This window comes from Sparus aurata, chromosome 3 (genome assembly GCF_900880675.1).
Source record: "Sparus aurata chromosome 3, fSpaAur1.1, whole genome shotgun sequence".
Classification (NCBI taxonomy): domain Eukaryota; kingdom Metazoa; phylum Chordata; class Actinopteri; order Spariformes; family Sparidae; genus Sparus; species Sparus aurata.
In genome coordinates, this window is record NC_044189.1 from 30,239,369 (window position 1) to 30,253,429 (window position 14,061).

At 44.1% G+C, this 14,061-nt stretch overlaps 1 protein-coding gene across 5 annotated transcripts in view; it reads left to right on the top strand.

Annotated features, from left to right (window-relative positions):
* Window positions 1–14,061, top strand: part of LOC115578680 (retinoic acid receptor beta) — a 390,811-nt gene that overhangs the window by 257,447 nt on the left and 119,303 nt on the right. The window contains exon 1 of one of the 5 annotated variants that reach the window (XM_030411759.1): window positions 5,911–6,015. The exons of the other annotated variants lie outside the window; for them this stretch is intronic. The gene's annotated coding sequence lies outside the window, so the exon portion shown is untranslated. Of the gene's footprint in view, window positions 1–5,910; window positions 6,016–14,061 lie in introns of those variants that run through there. 5 annotated transcript variants of the gene reach the window in all.

Here is a 14,061-nt window from a genome sequence, read left to right on the forward strand (position 1 = left end):
CAAGAACTTCCACCTCACACTGAGTGGAACTGCGCTTCTTCGCCTTTCTCTCTGCTTTCAGCATGCTGTCAGTCATGAATGAATATTAATTAGGGGCGTTTCTCTGAATATTCATAGGCAAATATGGGTGTGCTATGACCCGCACACAGGTGCGGCACATTTAGAGTGGAGTGTGATTTATAAAGGGAAATCGGCGTAGGACGTGCGTGCACACTGTTTTATAAATCAGGCCCCTGGACAGTGAAAGTACGCCCCTACAGATCTCAATCCAGCTGACATTGGGTCAAGAACCACGACACCAGCCCTCCTGAGCAGCACAGTATGGCTCACAGGACCAGCCTCCCATTGACGATCTCATTGATCCTGACATCGATTCCAGTACATTCCCAGGTGACACCAAGTCTCATGCATGTTACCAGAGATGTGGTACATCCTCAGCTTGTTGAACATATCTGCAAGTTCAGCACTCTTCTCACAGCCATAGCACACCTGATCCACATAACTTGCTCTTTCACCCACTCCGTCCAGAACGAGTGTCAGGGAAGGTACATCTGTCATCCTACAGAGGAAAAGATGCTGAAAGCCAAAGTGTGTATAAAGTGTGTAGAGTTTTCAGAACATCCAATCGTCCAGCACTCTGTGGAAATTGCACCCCATGATAGACCAAGACAGAGCTCTGAGGGTAGGAAGCCAGATAGGAAAGTCAAGTCTAAGCATGGATGAGACTCACCCCATCATCATTCCCCTCACCTATGTAGGTGTTGATGTCTTTGGACAATGGGACATTGTCTCCCGCTGCACAAGAGGAGCAGTTTCCAAACTCCAAACAATGGGCTGTGATGTTCTCATGCATGTGCTCAATGGCAGTTAATAGTGAGGTGATTGAGGCAATATGCACCAGCATCTTCATTAACATTTTGGATTGCGTGCTGCTTAAACTGAATAAGTCTCATCTGACACATGAGGTTCACTCATGGCTGAGGTGGCTGCAATCTTTAACGCTAGGCAGCCCATACCAGTGTCCTCAGATCCGGAATCGCCTCTCATCCTTTCCCTAGCAATGATCCTGACCCTCAAGACAGGCTCTGCACCTCCTCCCCCTCCAGGTAACTTTGAGGAAGCAGATCTCTTTAGAGAGGAGTGGAAACAATTCAGAACTTGGCAGACACGTTTTGGAACAGGTGGGAGTGTGAATACCTCAAGACACTGCAGCCTTGTCACAAGTGGCAAGGAAGACAGCCGAGCCTTAGAAGAAGGAGACATAGTTCTCCCAAAGGACAATGATGCTAAGAGAAATGATTGTCCAATGGGCATCATCACAAAGGTGATTGGATGGATTGGACAGTTGACAGTGGAAGTCATTGGGATGGAACCAAAAAGTGTTTCTCATGCCCAATTATTGGAAGTAGTTCTGCTTCTTTCTCCAAAGACTGATTCTGTTAGTGTTGGATCTTTAAAAGATTCCCACCTGGGGTCTTTTAAAGATTCAACACTAACAGAATCAGTGTTATGCCATGGCAACATAGAAATAGTACATCCTGGGAAAACAGAGTGTAAACACTCCGTGCGGCAATCTGTCGCAGTTGTTTTAAGACATTCATGGTTAGTGTCATTGGCTCCACAGCTGAGACCTCGCTCTTCATTTTCCCTGTTTGCTAAAGTAATGTCTGTGAGCATTATTCATACTGTAGTGAGGCTGTCAAGTTATTTTATGTTGTGTGGTAATTGTGTGGCTAATTGTGTTGCTAAACTAAGTTAGCCCATGCTAATTGCTTAGGTTCTGCTGTAATATGTATATTTGTTTAAAAATAATGCAGACTTTGCATTGTATTGTGCTTACAGTTTCACAAGATTCCCAGTAAACTTTAAGGAAATTAACCCATCGTTTAAACTGATTGGAAAGATAGCCCATGACAGTCAGTCAGTTGACCTAACTACTGTTAACACTCTACTTAGCACATAGCATGTTCATTTATGTTCAGTGTTCTAAAATATTTGTTTCAGAAGTTAAAGGGTTATTTTCATTTCCTCTGGAGAGTTTTTTTCTTCAGCTTTAGCTTTAAGCTACTTGCCACAGTATTTGTTACACTGGCATTACTGCATGCATGGAAAAATGTAATATAACTCAAAGCAGCCTCTCTAACCATAAATTCACAGCAGAGAGTGTGCACATTGTGAACCCACCTGTGTATGCACATCTAATCATCTAAAAAATAATGTTGTCACTTTCTACTGCCTCAAGATAGCAGTGAGCCATCAACGCGCCTGTCCACACCTCCATCCAGACAGCACGCCTAGGGGGCATAGGTGTCACAGAGGCATTTGCTATTTACACGACGTGGGTGCTGGGCATGAAAATGACAACTGTGTGGGTCTGAAACTAGCGATTATCCCTGTGCTGTGCGCCACTTTGTGCCAGGCGTAGGATAGAGCCTAAAGTCCATCTTTGTAAAACTTGCCACAGGTCAGGTCAGAAGCCTTGACAGCTCAGGTCTATATCCATCTTAAAAAATTATTGTGGATAACACACTGTCGTTGAGATTTCACGTATGGTGGGCATGACATTGCAAAACTAAACGTGACTTTTAAACTGAAAAATGATAATATTTATAACAAATTTTATTCCTTTAGTGGGTATGAAATGAATAATTATGTGGTGGAGTATTTGATGTCACTATTCTGTTTTGGAAGACCGTCCTTTGATTTTCAGGGGATGTTTTGCACACTTTTTAGATCCTGCTGACTAACAGACAAACACAAAAAACAACTAAAAATAAAACCTCTTTGGTGTAACAATGCATTATGCAGGAGTTTATCAGGTAACAAGATTTTATTTGCATATTTCTGTGTCTTCTGAGACACTATATTTTTGGATCTGCACTCACATTGCCATGAGTTTTAGAAATGTTGCCCTGAGTTAGATACAAACAGTATAGCATGTTTAATCAGGGGGGGGGGAAATCCAACTGTTTTGGTTGTTTGCTGTATGTTGCAAACAAAATCTTCCTCTTTACTTCCCACTACAACCCTGCCTACATACACAGGGATGCTTGGCCCAGCAGCACCTCCTCACATTTCATAAGTTTCCTGTTGTGTGCTTTTCATATCTTTATTTACTCCCCAGTGTCGCTGCTGTTGCAGGACAGCAATGATGAAGAGCCCAGTTGAGTAGATAGAGTGCGAAAAAGAGGACATGGATCTGCAGGGCCCTTTCTCTGCCTGTGTGCTGCCTGTCACCATTATATATATTGCTCCCTCCAGAGTTAACACACACTCCATATTATGATTTGTAAACATTGTACAACATAGAAGCCTGAACATAGTGCATAGAAAAGCCTGAGAATAGAGAAAACAATCAAATCAACAGGGTCAGCAGCACGGTGGTGTTACAGGAAATAGATATGATTGTTATGCTGTGATATCTTTCTCCCCTCCTTGCAGTGCAATCTGTAGCTCATCTGGTGATACTGCCATTTGTCTTTGTCATTCATCAGTTGCTGGCCAGTTAAAAAGAGACTTGATTTTTATGTGTTTTCTGGAATGTACCTGTGTTTGTTGAGGATGTGTAAAGTGGTATTTGTTGTTTAAGGAAATAATCTTTTCTAGTGTTTGTCACGAGAATTAACACTCGCCTGCGTGAACAGTCTCCCTCACTGTGAATGATGGCCCTGTTTTGATGTATGAGGCTGCATTAAAGGTACCCTGTGAAGTTTTTAATTATAAACACATTTGCTTAGTTGTTTGACTACATTCCATGATTTACAGGGAAACTACAGTTCGAACATAAATCAAATCGAAATGTTGTTTGTTTTATCATTATTGGATTTGCATGTATTTTTTTTACCAGCCTCAAACTCAAATGCATTTCAGAAATAGGAACATCAGTGATAAGAGGAATATCCTTTGCTAACTGAGTCACACCTGTCAGTCAAAACATGTTCAGGTTCAAATGACCACCAAATAAATCAGCCAGTTTAGTGAAGGATCAATTCAACATTTTGCAGTTCTCATTAAGCTCTATATCTGAGATTTAGAAGCCCTTATATTTCTATACAAGGTTTAGACAAGTTAGTTTCTTCTCAGACTAAAGCTAACTTGACACTACAAGATTTTTAGTCCTGATTTTCCACTCAACGATTTTTGGAGAAGGCTGACAAAAGCCCCAGATCAGAAGTAAATCAGTGCTTGCTCCTTTAAATTATTGGTACATGTGAACTCTTCCAAGACACAATCCAGGAGCTCACCAAGAGCTCACTGATGTGTCCCAATGTCTGCTGGGGACAAGCTAAGCAAGAAAGGGGTAGTATTTAGACTCTGAATTGGTCATGGGTGTGTTTGGGGCAGAACATAAATTAAACCAAATCAGAGTGTCGTCTCCCATTCCCTTTAGGAGCCAGGTGCGCTATGACCTGGCTCTTACAAGGAATGGGAGACGATATTAAACAGTGATATTAAACAGTGGCATTCATCTTCACTGAGGGACAGGGAAGTGATCATCCGCTGCTGGACCCTCTGCCCTGCAATTTCACAATCAGTCTCATCAACAACTCTGACTGCATATGAAAAAATACAATGATATTTAACTGAGGATGATGAGGCGCATTGCTGCGCATCCCTCTGGCATGACCATAACGTATGGTCTAAAGCACAGGGATAACATCTTGAAGAATTATAAGGGAAACCATAAATATACTTGTATATTAGCTCCAGCACTAGAAGATGCAATTTAGGGGCACTGGCCCAGGGCACCAACATGTGTGGCACCAGCCTTGCTCTGACAGCGCTGTCTGGAGCCCAACAAGAGAGACACTCTGTGGTGCGCTTGGATTTTAAAACTGAATTGTGAGCAATACACACAGTGTGTTCCACAGTTTGGAAATCCAATGTTTTTATATCAGAGATGGGGGAAAAAAAAGACTGAAAAAAAATGGTTGAATCTTTAAACAGAAATCAGATTCCTCTGACAGAATCCTGTATAGTCTTCCTAAACAAAGCTTTCATCCCTACAATGGAACTCTCTGGCAAAAGTTGAGTAAAATGACTTGACAGCAACTGAGGGCTACTTTTTCTGAATTTGGTTATTCCATTAAAAATAGGTGATTTCATTAATTTGGTTTATACGTTTGAAATTGCTCTAATACATGGGGGTGTAATGGCCCAAATGTTGCACTTAGGGGGTAGGAAGTTTGATGAGTACCCAAAAGCAGACACACATCGGAGGCAGGAAAAAGGGGAACAAAAGGTGAGCTTTATTAACAAAAGCTAAGTAAAAACAAAACCAAACGACCAAGGGAACCAGAAAAAACAAAAACAGGTCAAAAAGACAAAAACCAAAGTAGCAAAAGCTAAACAAAGTGCAAACAAAGACAAAGTACAAATTAATGAAGAATAAGAGAAACTAGAAACATACCAGGGCGAGATATGAGGAGACAATGGAGGGACACTGGAGCAGAATGGTGAGTGGCAACACGGGAAAGGCAAAAGAAATAAAAAATAAATAAATCCCAGGATCATGACACCAAATCCCAAACCCTGATCTGGAAACCATTTACTGTCAGAAAAATGTGATTCTAGCTTAGACTCACTTTTGATAATAATGTTTCTTTTGTTAATAAAGCACTTTTTATGATACTCAAAGACACTCTCCATAAAATATTTGGATGAGTATGATGTAAGATACACACTACTGTGGCACTGTTAATGAGAGTGCAGTCAGATCAGCAACAGGTCTGGCTCTGTGTGATGTGTGTTAATGTGTAAGTGAGCAGAATGTAGGCCTCCCATCAGAGAGTGTGAGAGCTTAAAGATGGCCACTGATCACTCCGGTGGCCCCCGCCTGGTCCAGGGCCGAAAGACGAGTGCTGAATGGCGAGAGACAACCTGAAGAATAGGGGCACAGTGGGGTGTCTGTGGAGGACTGGATGATGTGAAACCTCATTCTCTCCTCCGTTGTCTTTTTATGCCTCTCGCTCGGTCTCCAGTTCTCCATCTCTGCAGCTATTCAGAGCAGGTTGGGTGAGTCAGACAGCTCCTCTGTTCAGGCCTCTCACTGGCTATCTCTCCTTTTTCTTCCTCCTCTTTTTGGCTCTCTCCCTTCTACTTTCCCCATATTTGCCTTTCAATCTGTACTATATCTCCTGATCCATCTGTGCACTGATTGCACTGATTAGGTTTTCGGGGTGGGGGGATGTTTGAGAGAGCTGTCTCTTGTTTCCGTGTTGTAGTTGACTGCTGCTCTGTTTGTGCCTTATCTGTTGAGGTTTCACATTTGCTACAGTAACAATACAGTTCTTTGTGCAGTCTGGGCTCCTTTATGTCCTGTTGTCATGTTTCTGCAGTTGATACAGCAGGTGAACCACAATATCACAGCTGTGAAACGTAATTTTTAGCTTTGACCAAACCAACTTATGTGTAAATATAAATATAATTTTTTTTGCTGAGGGTTGAAAGCTATTTATCTCAGATTGTTTTATTTTGAGGGGCTGACAGAAGTTGAATAACTATTTAATTTTATAGTTCATCCAATAAAGTTTTGAAACATTTGATAAAGATAACCTTTTTTAAACCATAACCAAGCATGCAGTCCCTTGATTAAAGAACAATATAAGCATGTAACTTTTGGAAACCAAAAAAAACCACAGCGTTCCTGCTACGGATGAAGTTGATTTAAGATTCTGTGTTTCTGAGATATTGCATTCACAGCAATGGGACGAACAGACAATCTGGAAACATAATGCCACCACAGCGCTTGCCAGTGTTGAGGCATAAAGATACATGTTTGATCACTTTAAAAAACTCAGTAGCAGCAAAACCCTTAAGAGCATTTTTTTTTCTCAACGAAAGTTTAATTGTTTCACAGAGTTTGATCATTTGACATACCTCTCAATTTCCATTTTTGGCACTGCGTGAAGGAGGTCAATGTGACTCACTATGTCCACTATGTGGTGCTAGAGAACACTGACTAATTACACATTAGCATTTCAGAAACAGTGCACCATGATCATTTTATGTAAACAAAGGAATGATACTCCTGTAGTGAGTAACCCTGGTTCAATAACTATACCTCCTATGTAGAGGTGTTATGAAAAGGGATCTGATCAAACGTGACATTTTGGAAAAATTTGACAATTTTCATAGAAGTTATAACAACTTCCTGTTTCATGGTGAAAAATGCCATGCAATTGTATTGGTGTCCAATGAGAACCCCCAATTTTCACAATATACCATGATCAAGGCTTTAAGGATTTTCTGTCCAAACTGGAGGGATGGATTTGGTCAACCTTCTAGCAGGAGTACAGAGAAGTAGAGAAACATTTCATTTCCCTCTGCTACTAGGGTTGCGCTGAAGATTATTGGTATTTAAATGTGTTCAAGCTTGGACTCCTATCAAATGTGCAAAAATTGGAGCAGATTTGACCTAGTATAGTAGCGTTACAACAACATCCTGTTTTTTTATGGGAAATCAGCCACTTTTGCTGTGCTGCCAAGCTCCTACTGTTCAACAAAAACTCAAGTTTTTATTAACTTTTCATCACAAAGGTGTTAAAATTGGTGTGTAAAAATTTGAAGTTGATCAGGTAGCCTTACATGCAGCGTAGCCTGACATGCACCTCCCCAGGAACGTTACAGTGTTGGCTCAGCGTACAGCTTATGTGCAACCATATATCAGCCTTTAATATAACACAAGAAGCCAAGCTTGGTGGATGACATAAAAGTCCCAGATTTTACTGTAGTCCATTCCATTTAAGCGACAGGCAACGCAAAGCACAAAATTAAGCTATTTGTCAAAAATTATAAAACACTGTCAGGAAACATCATGAAAATGCCAACACACTGGAGAGGGGCCTCAAAAAACAACCAGGCTGAACTTGTGACAGGAGTACCGTTTTGGCCACTTATGGGGTTTTTTTAACATTGGAAAAATTGCTTGAAATATCACCTCCCTTTAAAGTAAGGAATGTCTATTTATGGCTTAGGGTTAGGGTTCACTTATCTGCCAAAATATATTGAAATATTTTTAAATGCTTTCAGCAAATATTGGCATATACAGTTAATCAAGATGAATCAACAACAATGTAACAAAGCTTTTAATTAACAAGATTTTTAATCATTTGGCAGCCCAAAGAGAGAGAGAGAGAGACAGAAGGTTTTTAAGAACAGGTAGATATAATTAGGGATGTCCAAATCCGATCACGTGATCGGAAATCAGGGCCGATCACATGGTTTCAGACTCGATCTGAATCGGACGTTACATCCCGATCAGAGATCGGATATATATGTATATTTGTTCTCATTATTTTTTTATCAGATCTATAATATTTAAAACAAATGGGAAAAATAACAGCTTAGTATTTACTACCGTTATGTGGTGGTACAGAGTCAGACCGTCTCAACTCCACACAGAAACAACGCACGCAGCATGACATCAACTTTGCTGCAGTGACACTGTTGGTTGAATGCCATAAAGCGAAGCAGAACACGGCTTGAAGCTGGGGGACGCGAATATGTCTGCAGTCTGGAGGTATTGTTACATGGGAGGTAAGGGGAAGGTTATGGTCAGCTTTCAATGGCAGGCCAAGCCAGGTCTCTATGGCACTAGTTATTACATGCACACATGCACTGACAAACACAGGCCAAGGGTCCTACACCAACACATCACAAAATAAGATCAAATAAAAAGGGGTCTTCATTCCGTGTGCGGCATCTTTAAGCATGATGGAGCGGAAGTACACCTGCTCTTCTTCTAGATACAGGTTACATTATCCACTAAACAAAAGGAGGCGGCGCAACATTCAGTAACTCCGACTGTTACAGTCTGTATTTTAAAGTGGATGACAAAAACATGGCGATTGCAAACTGTGAGATATACAAACTTGGGATATCAAGAAGTGGCTTTATACACTGTGGAACTTTTATTTGCTGATTTGTTCACATGCCTGCCGGGTATTTTAAGTTGAGCTGCTGTGCGTTTTTATATATTAATATATGCTGTTGCACTAAATGCAAATTGCACCCAATGTGAAGAATTTATTTTATTTGTTATTACTTGATTGTTCAAGCTACCTCACAGAAGTGCTCCATTTATAAGTGTAAAATGATAAAATAAGGTGAATAACATAAAAAATAAGGAACCTCCTGGATCTGTTTCTTTGCGCTTCTTAATTTTTTTAATGTATTATAGAAGTATTGGATCGGGACTCAGTACAGGGACTCAATACTCAAAATCAAATGACTTGGACTCGGACTCGAGGGCAAAAAAAAAGCAACTTTGCTGACTTTGCATTATAACTAGGGATGTCCCTAACTGTTTTAACCAGACTCATTGCAGTGGAATAAAACATTGTTATTGATAGAATTTTAAATGTCTGGGATCTGAGAACTCCTAAAGGTCTGATCCTTGAATTGCCAAGACATTTTTGGGTAGTTGCAATGAATCCGTGGCATGGCTGTAGACAGACAGTACAGCTGCCCCCTGCCCGTTGGAGAGTGGGCCTCTCATGGGCATGTGACAAGGATGCCTCAAAGCAGCACAATCACTGAATAAAGCTCAATCAAAAACTCAAGTGCAGGCAGGTGGCTCCCAGGGTGGTGCAGGTTGAGACGCATGGTCACATAGGTGGCTGGCTCAGGCAGTCAGGGTTGAGTGGGATGGCAGAGGTGCTGGAGGCTGGTTGGCAAATGGTTGAGGAGCTGGTCCACAGGAATGGTCTAGTCAAACTGGAAGAGTTTGGTTTAAGGTGCTGGCAAGTGGACATATGGAAAGTTTCTAAATACATACACTCTAAAGACACTGAGAGAAACCAAGTACCACTAGAGCCGGCGACAATAATAAGGCACCGAGCAGAGGGAAGGTCTGGGTAGAAGAGCAGGTGCTGATTACAACCAATGCATTGCAGATGTGTGGACCGGCACAGCTCTGGTCAGAAGAAATGCCACACCCAGCCACATCAAGCACCTCTGAAATACAAAGCACATAAACACACCACAAAACAGGACACCACAAAGTCCAATCATAACAAAAAATCTATTACATGAACCTTGTGTTATTTACATCCTTTTGAAAGCAGAGAGCATCAAGCGGTCAATCAGGAGTCATGAATAAATTCAAAGTGGTTGGGAGATGATTAACAGGATGGAAAAGCAGAAAAAAAACATCTCTGCTGCACAAAGTATTCTAAATTACTTGATTTTTTTTGGTGTTTCAGGCCCTTAAAAATGGTCATAAGTCATAATATGCAGGGTTTTCCTTTGCAGGATACAAAAGTAATCTCATTTAACCATCACTTTTGACCAACTTGAAGTATGTTATGGTGTCTACATCTACAGAGACCCCTCTTCCTGTATTTTCTGATTTGTCTTTGTATTTTGCTGTATTCATTGTTGCCACAGTGATTCTAGAGAATGATATTTGATTGTTGAATGGTTTTTCCAATCCCAGGTCATCAAATGTTTTTGGTTGGTGGCTCTCAAACCCAAAGCCCCCACAGTCAATCTTGTTTTAAGGGTTCACAAGCCAAAGAGATGTAAAGAGCCAAACTTGAGTATTGTGCTGTGGTATTAGCAATCAGTGCCTTCTTCCTCTTTAATTTCCTGAAATGGGACAAAATGGGATATGAGCAAACCTGCTTACTAATTGTCTTCCCTTTGTTACTTGTTCTGCCCATTCCCCTTCCTGAACTCTGTCATGTCTTTATAGTGAACTGCAGGTGTAAGTAATAGCCTGGACTGGATAAATATCACCCCACCCCCTTCCTACTCTTCACTCCTCATTTTCGGGAACTCTCCAGGGTCTCCAGTGTCCTCTCCACTTTCCACAGCAGTAATAAGATGTCTACACGATTAAGAGTGAAAGCTAATCTGCCGCTCTGCCTCTCTCCACTTGGCTGTACTGAATACTCAGGCAACACAAAACGCCAGGGCAGGGTCCAAAGAGCTGGACAGCCAGTCAATGGCAGGAACAGAAAAGGAGGGAGAGAGAGTGAAAGATGAGGAGGCCAGGTGGACAAGGGGTTGGATTGTAGCTAAATAATTAATGGGCGGCACTTTCGTTTTTTAATCTGTAAATGAGAAGACCTAAGATGGCGGGCCGTCGCTCTGACACCCTATCCCTGGCCCATTAAGATAACAAGATGTTGGATAATGATCTCGATTAAGGTGCAGTTTATCAGTCCAGGGGGAAGTGGCCTCATCTCCCAGGTGGCTGGGCCCATGTCCCTTTATGCCTTAACATTACATCTCAACATGGCCTTATCTACAGAATAGCATAGGGAGAGTTCTCGTAGTAGTACAAACATAAACACAATAAACTTTCACGAAAGATTTGATTGTAGATATTCAGTGAAACCCTATAATATACAGTTATATAATTGTAAGACGAGGTATAACTCTGAAGTAGACGCTTTATTTAGCCTCACGAACACTAAATACATGGTGACGTTCTCAGTTCTCAGCAACACATGCTCTTTTTACTCACAGACTCTCTGAGACAACTTCCCCCAGTCGCTCCAGCACTCTACATGGGCCCACCCACTGGCTGTCCAGCTTAGGACACCGGCCCTTCCTATGCCGAAGGCTGTAGACCCAAACCAGCTCTCCAGGCAGAAAGTGTTTCCCTTGAGCCCTCACATCATAGTTCTGTTTTTGTCTCACCCCGGCACTCTGCTGCTGCTCCCGTGCAAAACTGTGTGCTAAATCCAGGTGGTCCTGAAGCTTCCTGGCATACTCAGGACCAGAGGGTGTGTCCACAAAATCTTGGGCCAACCAAACGCCACCACAGCCGGGGTGCAGAGTTGTCTCCCCAGCATAAGGAGAGCAGGGGTGCAGGATGTGGTCTCTTGAACTGCAGAACGACACACCATGAGCACCAGGGGCAGATGGTCATACCAGTCCCGCTGGTGTTGTGCAGTGAGAATAGCCAGTTGCTGTCTCAAGGTACAGTGAAATCTTTCCACTAACCATCACTCTGGGGCCGCAAAGGAGTGGTGCAGGTCTTGTGTGCTCCCAGGCGTTCACACATGGTGGCAAACACCTGGGATTCAAAGTTTCTCCCCTGGTCGGAGTGTATGGTCTCAGGCACCCCAAAACAGCTGAACATGCCCTCCACCAGGGCATCCACCACGGTCTCCGCCTCCTGATCAGGCAGAGTGTAGGCCTCCTCCACTTTGTGAGTACTCTATGGCAGAGAGAATGTAGCAGTTACCTTTGTCTGAGCAAGGTAAAGGGTCCACTACGTCCACCGCCACTCTCTCCATCAGGCCCCCCACTGGAAACTGTTGGAGTGGTACATGAGAACGGCCAGAGGGACCCTTGCGGGCTGTGCAGGGGTCACAGCAACGGCAAAAATCCTCCACGTCCCTCCTGCATTGACCCTAGTAGAAACTCTGGCAGAGGCGGCGGAGAGTTTTTGTAACTCCAAAATGCCCGGACCCTGCAGCTTCATGCAGCTTCATGCCTTCACCACCACTTGCCATCGCTCCTTCCCTGTTGCAGGCTCCTTCCATGCCCGCTGCAGCACACCCTGATGCAGGCGCAGAGCATCGAACTTGGACCACAGTCCCTTGGTTGTTGTGGCAAGCGCTGCCACTTCTTCCTACGGTGGTCGCTGCTGTGCCTCCACCCACTGCAGAACAGGCTGAAGGTCCACACCCTGTACCTGCTGTTGTCTCCACTCTGCCATGTCCACAGTCTGCAGCTCCTGGCATAGGAGCTCCCCCCCTGTTGCTCAGTGGACCCATCCTACTCCTCTCCCCGCAGCTCTCCCTCTCTCACCTCTCTCTTCTCGAGTAGCGGCACCCACCTGCTGCACATGGCCGGCGCAAGAGAGCATCTGCGTTTGCGTGGTGTGCCTTAGCCCAGTGCTCTATGTTGAAGTTGAAAGCCTGGAGCTCCTCTAACCACCTGGCCACTTGCCCCTCCGGCTCCTTGTATGTCATGAGCCAGAAGTGTCTGATTGACAGTACTAACGCCAGGAGCTCCCTGCAGGTGACGCAATATCACCTCTCATGCTTGTTGAGCGCCGGCTCAAGTAAGCGACCATCCACTCTCCCTCCAGCACACCTCCCACACCCACACCACTCGCATCTGTATCCAGGATAAAAGGTAAGGTGGGGTCAGCTGAGGCCAGCACTGGAGCCTCGCTCAAGGCACGCTGGAGGCTGCTGAACGCCTCCTGACATTTCTCAGTCCACACAAATCTTTGTCCTTTTGCAGGAGCTGGAACGGGTGCGGCAGTGCAGGCAAAACCCGAACAAACTTTCGATAGTACGAAGCCAAGTCCCCAGAAACAGGAGCGTTACATAGTCCAAAACAGAGAACCTTGAACTGCCACTGCCCCCGCCTGGTGCAGAAGGCGATCTTGGGCCTGGACTCAGCCACGAGGGGTACCTGTAATATCCGCTGCCAAGGTCCAGGGATGAGAACCAGGAGGACCCTGAGACCAGGTCCAGTGACTCATCAATGCAAGGCAGGGGGTATGAATCCTTCTTGGTTACTCCATTCATTGGTCTGTAGTCTGAGCAGAGCGCCCAGCCGACTTTCTTAGGGACTATGACAACGGCTACTGCCCACGGGCTATCTGAAGGCTCAATGAGGTCTGCCTGCAGCATTTTCGCCACAGCTTCATCACAAGCCTGCTGACGAGCGAGGGGGTGGCGTTGAGGGCGACACTTGATAGGCTGTGCATCCCCTGTGTCGATCTCGTGCTGTAAAAGAGTAGTTCTCCCCGCCTCTTCATCACTCAGAGCAAAACGGTCTCAAAACTCCAGCAGCACCTGCCACAGCTGTTCCTGCTGCTGCAGGTCCAGGCTGCTACAGTTCCTCTCCCATATCTCACTCACTGCAGCCAACACCCTCTCTTCCCCCATCTGTGGTAACGAGGGTGGGGCTGCCGCGGAGAGATCCCTGTTTGGGCGGATGGAGCCATTCTCACTTTGGGGGGGAGACACAGGAGACGGGGACCTGGGAAAGGAATAGACAACAACAGTCTCTACTGCATTAGCTGCATGACGGCCAGGGGGCATGTCAGGGAGAAGCCTGGGGAACAAGGTGATAACTGGCCCCTCT